The 17,647-nt window shown below is 49.5% G+C and overlaps 1 protein-coding gene across 9 annotated transcripts in view; it reads right to left on the reverse strand.

Annotated features, from left to right (window-relative positions):
• The window catches only part of PTK2 (protein tyrosine kinase 2), a 194,079-nt gene extending 176,719 nt beyond the window's left edge, over positions 1–17,360 (reverse strand). For 7 of the 9 annotated variants that reach the window (XM_069731971.1, XM_069731968.1, XM_069731966.1 and 4 more), the window contains exon 1: positions 17,211–17,360. The gene's annotated coding sequence lies outside the window, so the exon portion shown is untranslated. The remainder of the gene's footprint in view (positions 1–17,210) is intronic. The other 2 variants (XM_069731970.1, XM_069731969.1) reach the window with 1 other exon arrangement.
• Between the last annotated feature and the right edge of the window lie 287 nt (positions 17,361–17,647).

Below are 17,647 nucleotides of genomic sequence, written 5' to 3' on the forward strand. Positions count from 1 at the left end.
ACTATCGGGCATGCGTGTAACATTCTCCACCCCTGAGATTGTGCAGCGAGGTCGGCTGTATGTTCCCTGCTTCATCGGCGCACAGTGCTCAAGAAGGCAGCAAAGAAGCCGGAGAGCAGCAGAGGAGCTTCACATTCTTCAACCAAAAATGTTAGGTTCTTTAAAACCCTGCTGTTGTCTTCGGTCAAAAACGACCGACCTTGAACTTCAATATTCTTTAAAATATTCAAGATGCGGCTCTGAAACCCGTGGCCGACCGACCCATCCTCATTTAAGTCAATCAACCACAAGTTTCAGAACCGCATCTTGAACACCCCAAAAAAATACCAAAATTCAAAATCGGTCTCCCCAGACCGAAGACAACAGCAGGGTTAAGATTATCTTGTTCTTCTGTATAATTTACAGCATTAACAGATTCATAAGAAAATGACATTTCCCTTCCAACACCTAAATAACCACATTTGTCACCAGCTCTATCCCGCACACCTGGAGCAGCAGCATATTTGTGTATGAAAAGCAAATAATACCGCCATGTCATTACACGCCCAGGAAAATCATTAAGTCAAGACTTCCACGGAGAGGATCAGGGAACAAGAAATCACAGCTAAACTTACATCAGGGCCTGATTATATATACAGAGGGTATATGGCTGCCATAAATGGGGGTCACTCAGCTTTCCCAGAAACCTGAAGTAGTATGACGGGACAGACAGATGATGAACAACATAAAGCTACTGGATCATCAGAAGCCCCTGAGCCACTACTACCTCTGCTGGGACCCTCAAAGCTGCCGCTCCCAATAACAAGTTAGTTTTGTGGCTCCTAATTTCACTGTCAGACTAACCAAGAAATTATTGCTGAGTAGCGGAAGGAAGTCGGGGTGCAAAGAGTAACCTGGATGAGTCACCCAAAAAGAGAGAACTTCCCCGTTAGTGGTCAGCACCTGGTGGGAAATGGAAGAAGAGGGAAATGACTTAGTTCGGAGCCTCGTCAGCGTTAAGGTGGGATAGACAGACAGATGTTGATAATGCATGTCTCATTTCGGACAGCCATCGCATTGTTCTCTTGGAGATGAACCGGCGACAGACATGGCAGCCGCCGATTTTCTTATAGAACACAGGAAAGTTTGGCCGAACAAGCGCTTGTGTATGGGAGAGCGGTCAGAGATGGCGATCACCCCCTAAGCATCGTTTCGACAGTGTTACACATGATCGAGCATCGGAATCACTAGGTGATACAGACAGTGGTCGGGGGCTTCAATCTGCACCAATGTCTACTACAGCAACCTGAGAGGCGTGGGGGGGGGGGGGGACGCGCCATCATCTCCCAATATAGGAAAAGGCGTTCCCTGTCCTCATACTACAGGAGCAAAACCAGCAGCAACATCCTGCGCAGCACACGTGGCGTAAAGAGCTCTGGTGCCAGCACGGTGCCATCCTGCAGGGTTATTACTTCTGTCCTATAAATCACATCTGCGCTATTCTAATAACCTCTGCCGTTGCTTCTTAACATGTAGGTGACAACCACAACAGCAGCCATGACAGCTTTCCACTGCCCCTGACCATGGGTGTAAAGTCAGCACCTGTCTCCCTCTGAAGGGCACGTTTCCTTCCTAACAGATATATATATATATATATATATTTAGATATAGATTGTAAAAACACTTTTGCCATTTACCCCTTATAAAATCTGCAGCCTTTGAGATAGGAACACTTCTATTGTTTACAGCTTGTTGCCTAGGAGACCGACCACTGCTGCTGTGTAGATTGTAATCCCTACTCTGAAGATGGATGGGTTTAGGGAGGTATCAGCGTGCTCCAGCGATCCTGGTCAGCGTCAAAACAGCGCTTACAAGCTCAATACAAAAGAGCATGTAATCAATGTGTGCCTTCTGCTGTCTAGCAGCGGTGGTCGGCCTCTTAGGCAATGGGTAGTAAACAAAAGTGTTACTATCTCAAGAACAGCAAGTACTAGTAAGGCAACGTTCACACGTTCAGTATTTGGTCAGTATTTTATATCAGTATTTGTAAGCCAAAACCAGGAGTGGGTGATGAATCCAGTTTCTATTATACTTCTCTAACTGTTCCACTCCTGGTTTTGACTTATAAATACTGATGTAAAATACTGACCAAATACTGACCGTGTGAACGTGGTCTAAGAAGCAAATTGTAATATTGCTTGTATTTCCAAGCTCTCACAATATCCATCAACAAAGAGAAATATCCCTTTAATAAAATGGCTACATTGTGTTCTAAAAGGAACACTCTGGGCAGATCTGATACATTGTATCTAGCCCCCAGCAACCAGTAATGTCCTGCTCAGACCCCTGTAACACTGCTCTGGGCATTATTACTGACTCGTGCCCCTTTTATAGAAGACCAGTCCGCAGGTCAGAAGTGACCAGTGTTTGCTCTTGGTTTATTCCTGCTGCTTTCCTGAATATTCTGCCCTACAGTCCCAGAGATGTGGGCCTGGTCTTTCCCAAAGCCCCTTGCCAGCCATGGAAAGGTGTATAAACCAAGGACCCGGTGGTCTCCATGTCTAGTGACCCATTCCCCAGCTGTGACCATTTCAGAGCATGCTCAGACGTGGCAGAGTAGTCCCATAGGTTACTCTTAGGCCCACCGGCATATATATTCCTACTGCTGAGTCCATGGGGTGGAGAATGGTGGCCAGGATAAGGGATTTTCAGCAGGGCCATGGACTGTGACGTCCGCAGCTCGGCAATGCTGTGGAGGAGAACAGTATGACTCCTGGAATCACACATGGTAGAGTAATAAGGCTGAGCTGTGGTTTTCAGGAGGAATTCCTCGAGCGCCACCAAATCCGAGTGCAGCTGGAGGACAGGATGACTTCATGTACAGGAGCCGCTGCACTAGGTAAAGCTTCTAGATTACATTATTCCTGCTTTATGGCCAAGACAAAGGAGACTGGCCTGACTGGTTCACACTGCAGACTAATGGGCTATAGCCTGTCTTCATTCTTACTGGGAAGGGGGAGACTTCATGCTGGCAAGAGAATTTGGGGATGCCACTCTGCTTGTCCATATACAGAACCAACACAATGGAAGGCTTATCCTAGCCGAAAACCTCCAGTCACTCTTAGGACTTCTTCATTTAGCCTGTACTTCGAAGCAAGGGCTGGAGGTAAAGCCATTAGGATGTGCCTACATGCCGGGACTTGGCAGCTACTATAAAAGCCATGGACACAAAAGAAGAATATTTGAGATTTTCTACAACTCTGAAATTTATAGGAAAAAGAAAAGCAGCACTCACCGAATCCTTACAGCTAAAAGTCCTTTATTTTAATTGTATGGACATGATTCAGCGGTATGCGGGTGCGCCGGGGAAGAAAAGGGTGGACGTGGGTCATGCACAGGTACTCACGGCACCGTACATGTAAGATAAAAGTCAGCCGAACCTCAGCAGGCCTCCCCCGACTGTTAGACAGCGAGCGCGTCTCCGGTGTGTGACGGGGAAGGGGGGTAATCCAGAGACCAAGCGTGTCCCGAGTGTGGGGGGAATCCGGAGAGAGCGCGTGGCCCGAGTGTGTGTCCCGAGAGCGCGTGGCCCGAGTGTGTGTCCCGAGAGCGCGTGGCCCGAGTGTGTGTCCCGAGAGCGCGTGGCCCGAGTGTGTGTCCCGAGAGCGCGTGGCCCGAGTGTGTGTCCCGAGAGCGCGTGGCCCGAGTGTGTGTCCCGAGAGCGCGTGGCCCGAGTGCGTGTCCCGAGAGCGCGTGTCCCGAGAGCGCGTGGCCCGAGTGCGCGTGGCCCGAGTGCGCGTGGCCCGAGTGCACGTGGCCCGAGTGCGCTTGGCCCAAGTGGGAGTGCGCGTGGCCCGAGTGCGCGTGGCCCGAGTGGGAGTGTGCGTGGCCCGAGTGGGAGTGCGTCTAGAGAGCAAGCACTCTCCGAGTGTGGGGGGGCGTACAGATTGCATCCCGAGTATGGGGGGGTCCAGAGCAAGCGGTCGGTAACATTGTGTTACAGCCAGCATCAGGCTGAGCGCACACACTACATATACACCGTGGATTTTCCAGGTAGGAATTAAAGTGGCAGGCAATTCTTTTTGGGGGGAATTTATCGCATCAAATAATCGATGTGTAAGCAAGCCCAAATACAAGCTACGTATGTAAAGAATGCCGATGTTACGAGGAACCATAATGAAAGAAATCAGGTTGCATGTCAACATCACAGTAATTAGCGGGTCACAGTGTGACCATGTGCCCCTCTCGGTACATTTCATGCCTCTACTGTGTGGTCTTTGGTGACCATATCGCCCTATAGTTTCCTTCAAAAGGGAGTTTATGATTCATTGTTTCACCATTTCAGGATCTCTGCTTGCTGCATTCAAAGCTGCTGGCCACAATTGTGCAATAGTGTGAATTTGACCTAAACATCATGCCCCTCACACCCAAATGAAGTGCTGGTGGCTTTTCGAGGAAAGAATTGCATTTTTCTCTGCTGTAATTCCAGTTTAAAAGGGGTAAAACATCTCCCCCCCCCCCCCCCCCCCCCCAGAAACAGCGCCACCCTTGCCCATGGGGAAGTTTGGTACTGCATCTCTGTCACGGTCCAGTGCAGTGCAGTTTTTTTTCTAGCCCTGAGCACTCTGCTCTACTCTCTGGTCATGGAAGGGTCACAGACGAGTTTACTAAGGGTCCTGTTCTGGCCTCTGTGTGGACAGCTAGTGTTTATCGGCTCATAGACAGTCCCTCTAATAAGCACACAGAGCTCGGCATCTGCCCCCTACTATACTGCTAATTATACACATCCCGAGACAATAGATGGCGAGAAAACGGAGAACACATTACACACACAAAGAAGGGGTCTATTAAAGGGGCAGTACAGTCTCACTCTGTATGGGGGATGCTACTGAATGCAGCGTCTTGTTCTCTGTTATCAGCCAGTGCAGGAAGGAGGAGACTGACTGCAATGTCCAACAATAGGGAAACAGGAAGTGCAGACAAATCCCATAATCACAGCTTCATGTCCCACATGTCCGCTGCGGAGGACAGACATGTCCGTCTATATCAGCTGCTACTGACCTTATGACTGCTGCAGACACTCAACAACCACAGTGTGAGGCCATGTGCACACGTTCAGGTTTTTTCGTGTTTTTTTCGCGTTTTTTCGCGCTAAAAACGCTATAAAACTCATTAAAAACGCATACATTATGCATTCTATCATTTAGGGTATGTGCACACGTCCGGATTTTTCGCGTTTTTTTTTGCGGATTTTCCCGATAAAAACGCTATAAATCCGCATAAAAAACGCTCAAATTATGCATCCTATCATTTAGAATGCATTCCGCATTTTTTGTGCAGATGTATGCGTTTTTTTCCGCAAAAAAAACGCAATCCGCAAAAAGAATGGCCATGCTCATTCTTTTTGCGGATTTTCTGCGGATTTCATGCATTCAGGGAAAAAAAAAAAAAAACGCAAAAAATCCGCAAAAAATCAGCGCAAAAAACGCGAGAAAAACGCGCGGAAAAAAACGCGATTTTCTGGCAGATTTCTCCGGATTTTGTCAGGAAAAAAACCTGACGTGTGCACATAGCCTTAGAATGCATTCTGCATGTTTTGTTCACATGGATGCGTTTTTTTCTGCGAAAAAAACGCATCGTGGTAAAAAAATGAGCATGTTCATTATTTTTGCGGATTTTCTGCGTTTTTCCCACAATTCTATGCATTTGGGAAAAAACGCACAAAAAACGCATCAAAAACGCGTCAAAATCGCAGTAAAAACGCATGCGGATTTCTGGCAGAAATGTCCGTTTTTTGTCAGGAAAATTTCTGCAAGAAATCCTGACGTGTGCACATACCCTGAATGAGACATCGCTGCCGCACACACGCCCAAGGGGAAAAGCAGAGTCACTGACTATCGCTGGGGTGGGCAATTCATTATCCCGAGGGGTCACATGAAACACCATGACGCTTGTGGAGGGCCGAACCAAGAGCCTGACATTAATTCTGCTCAATATTAACATTACACTTACTACTGAACAGAATAAGTATGCGAATACCCACTGTACAGAGGCTTGCGAAAGTATTCACTACCTTGGCATTATTAACGTTTTGCTACCTCACAACCTGGAATTTCAGTGTTTTGTTTTAGGGTCTGAATTATTTCATATAAAGAACATGCCTACAACTGGGAACATTTAGCTTTATTTTTAGTAAAGCAAGAAACAAATAGGGCAAAATAACTGAAAACGTCAGTGTGCAAAACTATTCAACTCCCTAAAGTCAGTACTTTGTAAAGCCACCATTATGCTGCCACCACCATGTTTCACTGTGGGGATGATACTCTTGGGGTGATGAGCTGAACTGGTTTGGTGCCAGACATAGCGTTTGTTTTTGTAGCCAAAAAGCTCAATTTTGGTCTCATCTGTCCACACACATGCCCAATATACTGTATGACTCAACATACACCCCCCTATATACATTATGAGCCCCCAGCAGCCTCACTATATACGGTATGAGGCCTCACATAGCCTCTTATATAGAACACACAAACCACTCACCTCTCTCTGATTCTCCCAGGTCCTCATATCTGCTGTCTCACTTGCACACTGAGTGATGGAGGAAGATGACCATTGTAATCACATTTATTTGCATCCTGAGGATGCAGATAATGGTGGAAGTGGGATGCGTGGCAGGGAAGGCGGTCACATGGTACGGTCCATGGGCCAGCGGTTTCAACCTTACGGCTGTCTTGATCCGCGGGCCGGACTGGGACAAATGATTGGCTCTGTGCCCACGTCTGACTAAGGCAAGTTCAGATTAGTCGTTTTCTATGCTAATTTTCAGTGAGTTTTACAGTACCAGCACAGCCTATGAGATGTAAGAAATCTCATACACACATTGGTTTTTTGGTCCTCTGTATTTTGTGCAAAACCTTGGATTTTGCAGAACATGGTATGTCACTTCTTACAGCGTTTTTCACCCATTAAAAGCAATGGATGGTGCAAAAAACGCTGGGAAAACAGCAGGTATTAGTTTTTTGCTGCATTTTCTGTGAAAAAAACCTAATGAAGTTGAATCAGACTTTTTTTTTTTGCTATGAACTTTATCAGCATGCACAAGAGACAAATGTACTGTGAAAAAAAAACGCTGCAAAAAATACACAAAAATTAAGCAAAACCTGCCTATTTGAAGCAAGTTTCTTACTGACAAGAGAGCAGGTTTTGCCTTAGGAACAAAAGTCGTCAAACACAACATGTGAGCATAGCCTTATACTCCAGAGCCGCTCACTATTCTGCTGGTGCAGTCACTTTATACATACATTACTGATCCTGAGTTAGGCTAGTTTCACATTTGCGTTTAAAAACGCAGCGTTTAAAACGCATCCGCAGGTGGTGAAAAAAACGCATGTAAACGCGTACAAATGCTGCGTTTTTTTAGACGCATGCATTTTCGCATGCGGTTAAAAAAAACGCCGCGTTTTTACGTGTTTACATGCGTTTGCGTTTTTGATACGCATGATGAGAAATTTCACAAGAGAAAAATCAAGATCCAGACACCGCCAATGGAACTACAGAGGGCGTGTGACATGACTCTGTGGACCAAAATATGGAAAAATTGTAGCTCTCAAAATGTGGAAACGCAAAAAATATTTTTTGGAACATAAAGCGTCTTTAGTGTGACAGCTGCCAATCATAAAAATCAACTAGAAAACCCACTATAAATAGAAATGGCTAGGGTTAGGGTTTGGATCCCTAGGGTTAGGGTTTGGATCCCTAGGGTTAGGGTTTGGATCCCTAGGGTTAGGGGTAGGGTTAGGGTTTGGATCCCTAGGGTTAGGGGTAGGGCTAGGGTTAGGGTTTGGATCCCTTTACCACCTTGATGGTGGGGGGTGGCTTATCAGTGTCTAAACTAGTTTTTCTCTATTGAAACGCATGCGTTCAAAAACGCAACCAAACGCATGTGCTTAAAAACGCATGCGTTTACATAGACAGCAATACGTTTTTTTGCCGCAAAAAAACGCCTCTAGAAATTACTACATGTTGCATTTCCGAACAAAACGCAAGCATAGAAACGACGCATGTGTTCTCAAACGCGGCCAAATGCGTACAAAAAAAACTCATGCGTTTTTAATGTTAAATATAGGGAAAAAAACGCATGCGTTTATATGCGCTAAAACGCAGCGGCAAAAAACGCAAATGTGAAACCAGCCTTACCTCCTGCATTATACTCCAGAGCTGCACTCACTATTCTGCTGGTGCAGTCACTTTATACATACATTACTGATCCTGAGTTACATCCTGTATTATACCCCAGAGCTGCACTCCCTATTCTGCTGGTGCAGTCACTGTGTACATACATTACATTACTGATCCTGAGTTCTATCCTGTATTATACTCCAGAGCTGCACTCACTATTCTGCTGGTGCAGTCACTGTGTACATACATTACTGATCCTGAGTTACATCCTGTATTATACACCAGAGCTGCACTCACTATTCTGCTGGTGCAGTCACTGTGTACATACATTACATTACTGATCCTGAGTTACATCCTGTATTATACTCCAGAGTTGCACTCACTATTCTGCTGGTGCAGTCACTGTGTACATACATTACATTACTGATCCTGAGTTACATCCTGTATTATACCCCAGAGCTGCACTCACTATTCTGCTGGTGCAGTCACTGTGTACATACATTACACTACTGATCCTGAGTTACATCCTGTATTATACCACAGAGCTGCACTCACTATTCTGCTGGTGCAGTCACTGTGAACATACATTACATTACTGATCCTGAGTTACCTCCTGTATTATACCCCAGAGCTGCACTCACTATTATTTTTACATTGGAAACTTGATTCTAAAGTTAGTTTCTCCCACATCAATGTTCAGGGTCTAATGACACTTTATAAAATATATGTCAGCAGAACAAGTAGACGCTGAACAAGCAGGAGATGCTGTAGAATTGTGAATGGAGCTCGAGTATAGTAATGTTTGTAGCCCAGGAGTGAATAACCCAGCGTCATCAATAGTGCAGGCAGCGGCAGCACCCCCCTCGGCAGCACAAGCAGCAGCAATCGTAGTGTGAGCAGTAACATTATCAAAAACTACATCAGCAGAAAAAGCGATATAAACAGAACAATCTTCAGTTACATCAATAGCAGCATCAGCTCTAAAGTCCCGGACAAGTAAAGGATTGAAATCCCACAGAACCTTGTCCCTTCCAGACTAGAGACGACGTCCTACAGTAAACAAGCAGCAACAACCCTGTACTAAACCTGCAGCTACGACAACGGCGCAAAAACAGCGACATCACATATTAATATCAGAATCACGTCACAAAACCAGAACGGAGGTTTTCCAGGGATTCAGGTGCTGTCGGCCCGTCACGTCTCCATTCCTCCGGCCCAGATGTCTCGCACAATATTTATTAGTGTATTCCCAGCCCCTGAGGTCCTTCACCTGTAATTTGCCAAAGAACTCAATAAAAAGACACAAATTTGGTGGTAATAAATACTGCGCAGATTTCTGCAGGCTCATAATCTCATTACTTCATGTTTCTGGGAAGCCGAACACAAAGATTTACTGATGATTCATATTTCTGATAGGAAGAGACAAGCGAGCAGACAAGCGAGCGCACAGAACATGAAAAGTGATCATTACCGACACCTCCTGGGAAAACACAGCTGCCGATTAATGTAGAGCAGAGGCCGAGAAGGATGAGGGCCGCCCTATCAATGATAAATATAGTGCCAGCACGTTCCTGGGGCACAAGGCTCATCCTGACTAATAATCCCCAAAATCTGCCATGAACAGGTAGAAGACGTACAACGTCCCAGGTACGCAACAGTCACCTGTCTCAGATCAGCGCAGAAGTGCTGAGTGCCGGAGAGAAGCTGCAGAATCGCGACTTTAAGGCTCATGCTAAGAATGTGGCAACTGCCACGAGAGGTGTAGGAAGGTGATCTGGAGCCTTTCCAATGGTCAAGTGAGCGCTGAGTTCTGGTTCGGAGCTAGATCATACCCACAGACACCGACAGGTTCGTCCAGCAGTCTCATGCAAATGGGGCTCCCGATAGATGGGTGCTGGGGAATTTAGGGATGTTACTTACACAACAGAACCATACACACGTTCAATTACATTGTACAAATATCTTGGATGAAACCGTACATTTCCGAAAATAATGAACAAAAACAGTCGATAATCAATAGAGTGGAGCTAGTGAAATAAAGTACTTCGAAGGATCAGCACGGATACATTATGCCATGCTAAGATCGTGCGTCGTATGGTCTTTAGGTGGCAAAATAGCAATTTGGTTGAAATCATATATTTAGCCAAACTTTGGTCTAATGTTTGGTGGCCTTGAGAATGGAGTGATCTCAAGATGTCTCAACGAAGGCTGAGAATGGGGTCCAACGAACTCTTCAAATGATCGAATGCAGTGAGAATGGAGGGCTACGGAGCTCTACGCACGATTGGATGGGGGGGATTGAGAATTGGGTCTATGAAGCTGTACGGAGCTCTTCCAATGATCGGATGGGGAATGGTTGAGAATGGGGGCTACACAGCTCTTCCGATGATCGGATGAAGGTAGGACTGAGTATGGGGGCTACACAGCTCTTCCAATGATAGGATGAGGGAATGACTGAGAATGGGGGCTACACAGCTCTTCCAATGATCGGATGAGGGTAGGACTGAGTATGGGGGCTAGGCAGCTCTTCCAATGATCGGATGAAGGTAGGACTGGGAATGGGGGGCTACACAGCTCTTCCAATGATCGGATGAAGGTAGGACTGGGAATGGGGGGCTACACAGCTCTTCCAATGATCGGATGAGGGAAGAATTGAGAATGGGGGCTACACAGCTCTTCCGATGATCGGATGAAGGTAGGACTGAGTATGGGGGGCTACACAGCTCTTCCAATGATCGGATGAGGGTAGGACTGAGAATGGGGGGCTACACAGCTCTTCCAATGATCGGATGAGGGAAGGATTGAGAATGGGGGCTACACAGCTCTTCCGATGATCGGATGAAGGTAGGACTGAGTATGGGGGGCTACACAGCTCTTCCAATGATCGGATGAGGGTAGGACTGAGAATGGGGGGCTACACAGCTCTTCCAATGATCGGATGAGGGAAGGATTGAGAATGGGGGCTACACAGCTCTTCCAATGATCGGATGAGGGAAGGATTGAGAATGGGGGCTACACAGCTCTTCCAATGATCGGATGAAGGTAGGACTGAGTATGGGGGCTACACACCTCTTCCAATGATCGGATGAAGGTAGGACTGAGTATGGGGGCTACACACCTCTTCCAATGATCGGATGAAGGAAGGACTGAGTATGGGGGCTAACTAGCTCTTCCAATGATCGGATGAGGGAAGGATTGAGAATGGGGGCTACACAGTTCTTCTGATGATCGGATGAGGGTAGGACTGAGTATGGGGGCTAGGCAGCTCTTCCAATGATCGGATGAGGGAAGGACTGAGAATGGGGGCTACACAGCTCTTCCAATGATTGGATGAGGGAAGGACTGAGAATGGGGGCTACACAGCTCTTCCGATGATCGGAAAGGTAAAGGACTGAATGGTGGAATGTGGGTTGTAAATGAGGGTGAATTCAAATTTTTCAGTCAGTAAATGAACAGGGGAAAGGTCAGTGTATAGGAGCATAATTATTATGCTTACTTATAGCACCAACATATTCTGCAGCAGTTTACATACATGAAGCCATAATGGTCATCTAAGCCAACATTATTCTGACAAGCTTTTATCTGCTGATCTCGTAGATCGCCAGCAAACAATTTGTCTATGGATGTCTCGCAACAACAAAAACCACATGGAAAAAAACACAATCACAAGACGCTAAGTAAAAGCAGGGAGTACCGTACTTTTTTTTTTTGACAAGGGAAACCGGAACACAAAAACCAGCAATATCCAGAGAAGTCTAAAGAAATCTCTATAGAAACCTCTGGAATATTCTGTGCTTTCCTGGATACACAAAAAGCTTTCGAGTAACCAAATATCCAACACCGATCATAACACATAAGCAACAAAGCTCGTGGCAACTCACAAAAAGAATGTAAAACTGTCGAAGAAAACCCAAAGAAATCACTGGAGAGCGAAAATTGACGTGTGCGATCTACAAACCCTCGGGGACAGGAATTCTCCTCCACGGTGCAGCCACCGCCCAGCACCACCTCCTCCTCCTCACCTGCAGTAAAGCCCCCGTCACACACAACGAGATCGCTAGCGAGATCGCTGCTGAGTCACAAGTTTTGTGACGCAACAGCGATCTCAGTAGCGATCTCGCTATGTGTAACATGTAGCAGCGATCAGGCCCCTGCTGTGAGATCGCTGGTCGTGTCAGAATGGCCTGGGCCATTTTTTGATTGTTGAGGTCCCGCTGGGTAGCACACATCGCTGTGTTTGACACCTTACCAACGACCTCGCTGACAGGACGTCCCATTGAATCATCATGAAATAGCATCGTTCTACAGGTCGCTACAGGTCGCTACAGTTCACCGCATCGCTGCTGCGTCGTTGGGGAGATCGCACTGTGTGACATCTCACCAGCGACCACATAGCGACGCTTGAGCGATCCCTGACAGGTTGTATCGTTGTCGGAATCGCTCAAGCGTCGCTATGTGTGACGGGGCCTTAATACTCCTCTATGGGAGCTCAGAGAAGGAGTGACCAAGGCAGGGTTTTGTTTTCATAGCTTGGGGGTACGACTCCTGACAGACAGGGAAGTCTATCACTTTTGTCTGGCTGACGATATCGTCTGTCTCCGCATTTATGTTTGCAAATCAGTCATTTCTAAAACAAAAGTGAAAAAAAAAAAGATCTGATGAAAGCGCAGGATCTTCTGCATCCGAAATGGTAGCAAGTTCTAGGATTTCTTTGTGAAGACCAGGACTAAGTTGAAGTCAGGAACTTTCCCTCAAGGTGATGATCAGACGTCCTGATGTCTCTCCTTAGGTCCACTGGTCTGTAATCGGTGGTCTCCTGGTGAAGTTATTCCAGCTTCGAAAAGCGTTGAGAATAAACCACTTTGTTATTCCTACATCACGTCCTCTTGATCCTTACTGGGAATATCTCCTCGGCAGCACAGATCACAACTCCTATCCTCCACACAAACCCTCTCTAGTCCATGGCACTGACAAAGGTAACCAAGCGCTACTAACTAAACTCTCAACTCTTAATTGGGGGCCCAAAATAAGTGACCCCCAACGCCCTAAAAAGCTTTAAAAAATTCTTCCTGTTGTCTCGAAAATCCAGGAAGTGCAGTTATAACTGCCTAGTTCACGCTCATTTAGAAGCTTTTTTGACCTACAGTACTTTAGCAAGAGTCTGTGCTCAAAAACTACTTACAAACACTCTCCTTGTGCTTAGACAAGGAAAGGAGAGAGTTTGTAGGTGACGTTTGAGTTCATATTTTTCTAGAGCAGCAGCTCAAAGCAGCTTCTAAAAGAGAATGAACCAGGCAGTTACAACAGCACGGTGAGAGAAGGAAGCCAAATTAAGTTACGGAGTATATTACAAAGAGACATAACTGTGCAAAAAAAAACTTTAACTCTCTAATCCATATCAAACGTAAAAGCACTGTGGTAAATCAATAGTAGAAACATTCTGGACACAAGCCTTCGTCAGACATCATAAGAAATAATCGTCCAGGCAGCACAGAGATGAATGGACGTTGACATGCAATTTGGAGTGTTGACTAGAGATAAGTGAATCAATTCGCAGGACCCTGGTCCAGTATGTCACATCTCTTCCTTCCTGCCAGTATCCGCCACTCCTCTTTTGATGGCGAAGCCTTAATGCTGCAATGAATACTACGTCTTCCACCGGGCAAGCAATCAAAAGTGATGGAAATGCTGGCAGGTAGGAGGAGGTTTGGAAGGGCTCCCATCTAGTAGCCACAGAATATCTGATCCCTGGACTAGGGTCCTGTGAATCAATCTGCTCAGCTATACTTCTCTTCTTAACCCCAGGGTAATGCTAAAAAAATAGTTAAGAGTGCTTCACGAAGAATTAAAGGAGTTGCAACGCAAACCCTTGGAACTACACTAAAAGGTTTTATCATGAATGGTCAATCATGGGTCCATGATATATCACACTTTCTCTTTAAGATGCAAAGTAACTAAAAGTGGTCCATGAAGTTGGCCATTGCCTTTACAAATTTCCTGAACAGTCAGATATCCGACCTACAACCTCCATTAAGCACCATTTCACCCCATAGTGATGCCAGGGTAATCAATTGCCCCTTATAGGAATCGCAACTTCTCAGTCATGTGGGAATTGGGATTACTCACCAACACGATCAATGTCCTCACGATTTTCTCACACCGTGAAGACTTTTTTTAGGATTCAAATATATAAATTCAAGTTTAAAGTTTTTCTATGTGGAAATAATCTGCTCCTATACAGGTAGCATAAAGCGTTAAAGGGCCTGCAGTAAGTCACAGGCAGGGGACGATGATCCGGGGGCAGGGGGACTCCGCTGCCATAATGGTGCTACAAGAGCTCGGGTACAATGTCGCAGGAGCGGAGAGTGGGGTCTGCACACCAGATTGTGTCCATGCAATAAAATATAAGAAGTGCAACAGAGAAGGGAGAACACTGGCAGCCCAGGAGGCCGCACGGCTCACACACCGGAGGGAGAACACTGGCAGCCCAGGAGGCCGCCCCGCTCACACACCGGAGGGAGAACACTGGCAGCCCAGGAGGCCGCCCCGCTCACACACCGGAGGGAGAACACTGGCAGCCCAGGAGGACGCCCCGCTCACACACCGGAGGGAGAACACTGGCAGCCCAGGAGGCCGCCCCGCTCACACACCGGAGGGAGAACACTGGCAGCCCAGGAGGCCGCCCCGCTCACACACCGGAGGGAGAACACTGGCAGCTCGGGAGGCCACCCCGCTCACACACCGGAGGGAGAACACTGGCAGCCCGGGAGGCCGCCCCGCTCACACACCGGAGGGAGAATACTGGCAGCCCAGGAGGCCGCACGGCTCACACACCGGAGGGAGAACACTGGCAGCCCAGGAGGCCGCCCCGCTCACACACCGGAGGGAGAACACTGGCAGCCCAGGAGGCCGCCCCGCTCACACACCGGAGGGAGAACACTGGCAGCCTGGGAGGCCGCCCCGCTCACACACCGGAGGGAGAACACTGGCAGCCCAGGAGGCCGCCCCGCTCACACACCAGAGGCACGAGCGCTTTATATAACGTTCGTTCCATACTATTTACCGTAAACTCTTTAGAACGCAGACGTCGCTCACAGGGAAACAATAATTGGACAATATTTCAGCTTACAAGTTCATTTGGCTCAAATTGGAGATTACAGGCTGCAATCCGTCATCCACCTCAGCCAGGACCAGCAGCCCGGGGGATGTGACCAGGGTGGCACATTACACACAGTAGGCATCCAGCAGAGGGGCCCCCTGCACCACCACCTCACACGCAGCGCGGCCCTCGACACCAGCAGGTTTATGCAGTGTGGCAAGAAAAGAGTCACAGGAAAAAATATGAGGAGCATGTACCGTGTGTGCAGTGACCTGTGCAGCATGGGTATAACAGAGGGCCCCCGACCACAGACTAAGGAGAGACGGAGCATAACCATCAGTGGTGCGGGAAGGAAGATCACATGGAGGGACAATCAGAACTGCTAATCATAAAGGGGTGATCACAATCACAAGGGAGACGGGGTGGATTGTATGAAAACGGGGGGAAACAGCAAGGGGTGTCCCCAAGATGCAAGAAAATGAGGGGGGGATCCCGCGAGGCGCAACGGAGAGGGGGGGATCCCGCGAGGCGCAACGGAGAGGGGGGGATCCCGCGAGGCGCAACGGAGAGGGGGGGATCCCGCGAGGCGCAACGGAGAGGGGGGGATCCCGCGAGGCGCAACGGAGAGGGGGGGATCCCGCGAGGCGCAACGGAGAGGGGGGGATCCCGCGAGGCGCAACGGAGAGGGGGGGATCCCGCGAGGCGCAACGGAGAGGGGGGGATCCCGCGAGGCGCAACGGAGAGGGGGGGATCCCGCGAGGCGCAACGGAGAGGGGGGGATCCCGCGAGGCGCAACGGAGAGGGGGGGATCCCGCGAGGCGCAACGGAGAGGGGGGGATCCCGCGAGGCGCAACGGAGAGGGGGGGATCCCGCGAGGCGCAACGGAGAGGGGGGGATCCCGCGAGGCGCAACGGAGAGGGGGGATCCCGCGAGGCGCAACGGAGAGGGGGGGATCCCGCGAGGCGCAACGGAGAGGGGGGGATCCCGCGAGGCGCAACGGAGAGGGGGGGATCCCGCGAGGCGCAACGGAGAGGGGGGGATCCCGCGAGGCGCAACGGAGAGGGGGGGATCCCGCGAGGCGCAACGGAGAGGGGGGATCCCGCGAGGCGCAACGGAGAGGGGGGGATCCCGCGAGGCGCAACGGAGAGGGGGGGATCCCGCGAGGCGCAACGGAGAGGGGGGGATCCCGCGAGGCGCAACGGAGAGGGGGGGATCCCGCGAGGCGCAACGGAGAGGGGGGGATCCCGCGAGGCGCAACGGAGAGGGGGGGATCCCGCGAGGCGCAACGGAGAGGGGGGGATCCCGCGAGGCGCAACGGAGAGGGGGGGATCCCGCGAGGCGCAACGGAGAGGGGGGGATCCCGCGAGGCGCAACGGAGGGGGGGGGATCCCGCGAGGCGCAACGGAGGGGGGGGGATCCCGCGAGGCGCAACGGAGGGGGGGGGATCCCGCGAGGCGCAACGGAGAGGGGGGGGATCCCGCGAGGCGCAACGGAGAGGGGGGGGATCCCGCGAGGCGCAACGGAGAGGGGGGGGATCCCGCGAGGCGCAACGGAGAGGGGGGGATCCCGCGAGGCGCAACGGAGAGGGGGGATCCCGCGAGGCGCAACGGAGAGGGGGGGGGATCCCGCGAGGCGCAACGGAGAGGGGGGGGATCCCGCGAGGCGCAACGGAGAGGGGGGGGATCCCGCGAGGCGCAACGGAGGGGGGGGGACAGCACAAAACGAAAAGAGGGCTCACACCTGTAGGACCTGACTTCTGGGGGTTATTTACGTAATTATATTAGTGTAGCGTGCGGGGCTGCGACACACACACACACACACACACACACACACACACACACACACACCAGCCCGGGCTCCGCTACATACAGTCCGCGGCTCTCACTGACACAATGGCCGGTTCGGGGTCCCTGCATTCCTCCCCATACTCTCCAGGCTCCTCGGTTCTTCTCACCGATTGCTCGGCGTCGACAGTGTCCGCAGCATCCGGGATACCGACCCTCAACTGAGGCCGCCTCCTGTCCTGTAACCCGCAGCGCGCTCCCGTCACACACTGACCCTCACCAGCATCGCGAACCCGCTCCCACTAAGAAGCTCCGCCCACTCCCGACCTCTCCTCTAGGAATGGAGAACTGCCACTGAAACCACGCCTACTAGCTATGAACTCTTCAATTCGGCAAATAAAACACGCCTTCTTTACCTTCCTAAGCCACGCCTTTTTCCCCGATGTAATCCTCCCCTCTGTCACTCTCTGCTCATTTCCGCCATCGCCCCGCCCCTTCCATCGGGAGCTTCCCTGGTGACGTCATGGACCTGGAAGAAGGACACGCCCCCTCCTCTTCCCTTCTCTTCCTAGAAATGGCGGGCTGTGCTCTGGTCTGACAGGAATGA

The sequence above is a fragment of the Ranitomeya imitator genome, chromosome 6 (assembly GCF_032444005.1).
Source record: "Ranitomeya imitator isolate aRanImi1 chromosome 6, aRanImi1.pri, whole genome shotgun sequence".
Lineage (NCBI taxonomy): Eukaryota > Metazoa > Chordata > Amphibia > Anura > Dendrobatidae > Ranitomeya > Ranitomeya imitator.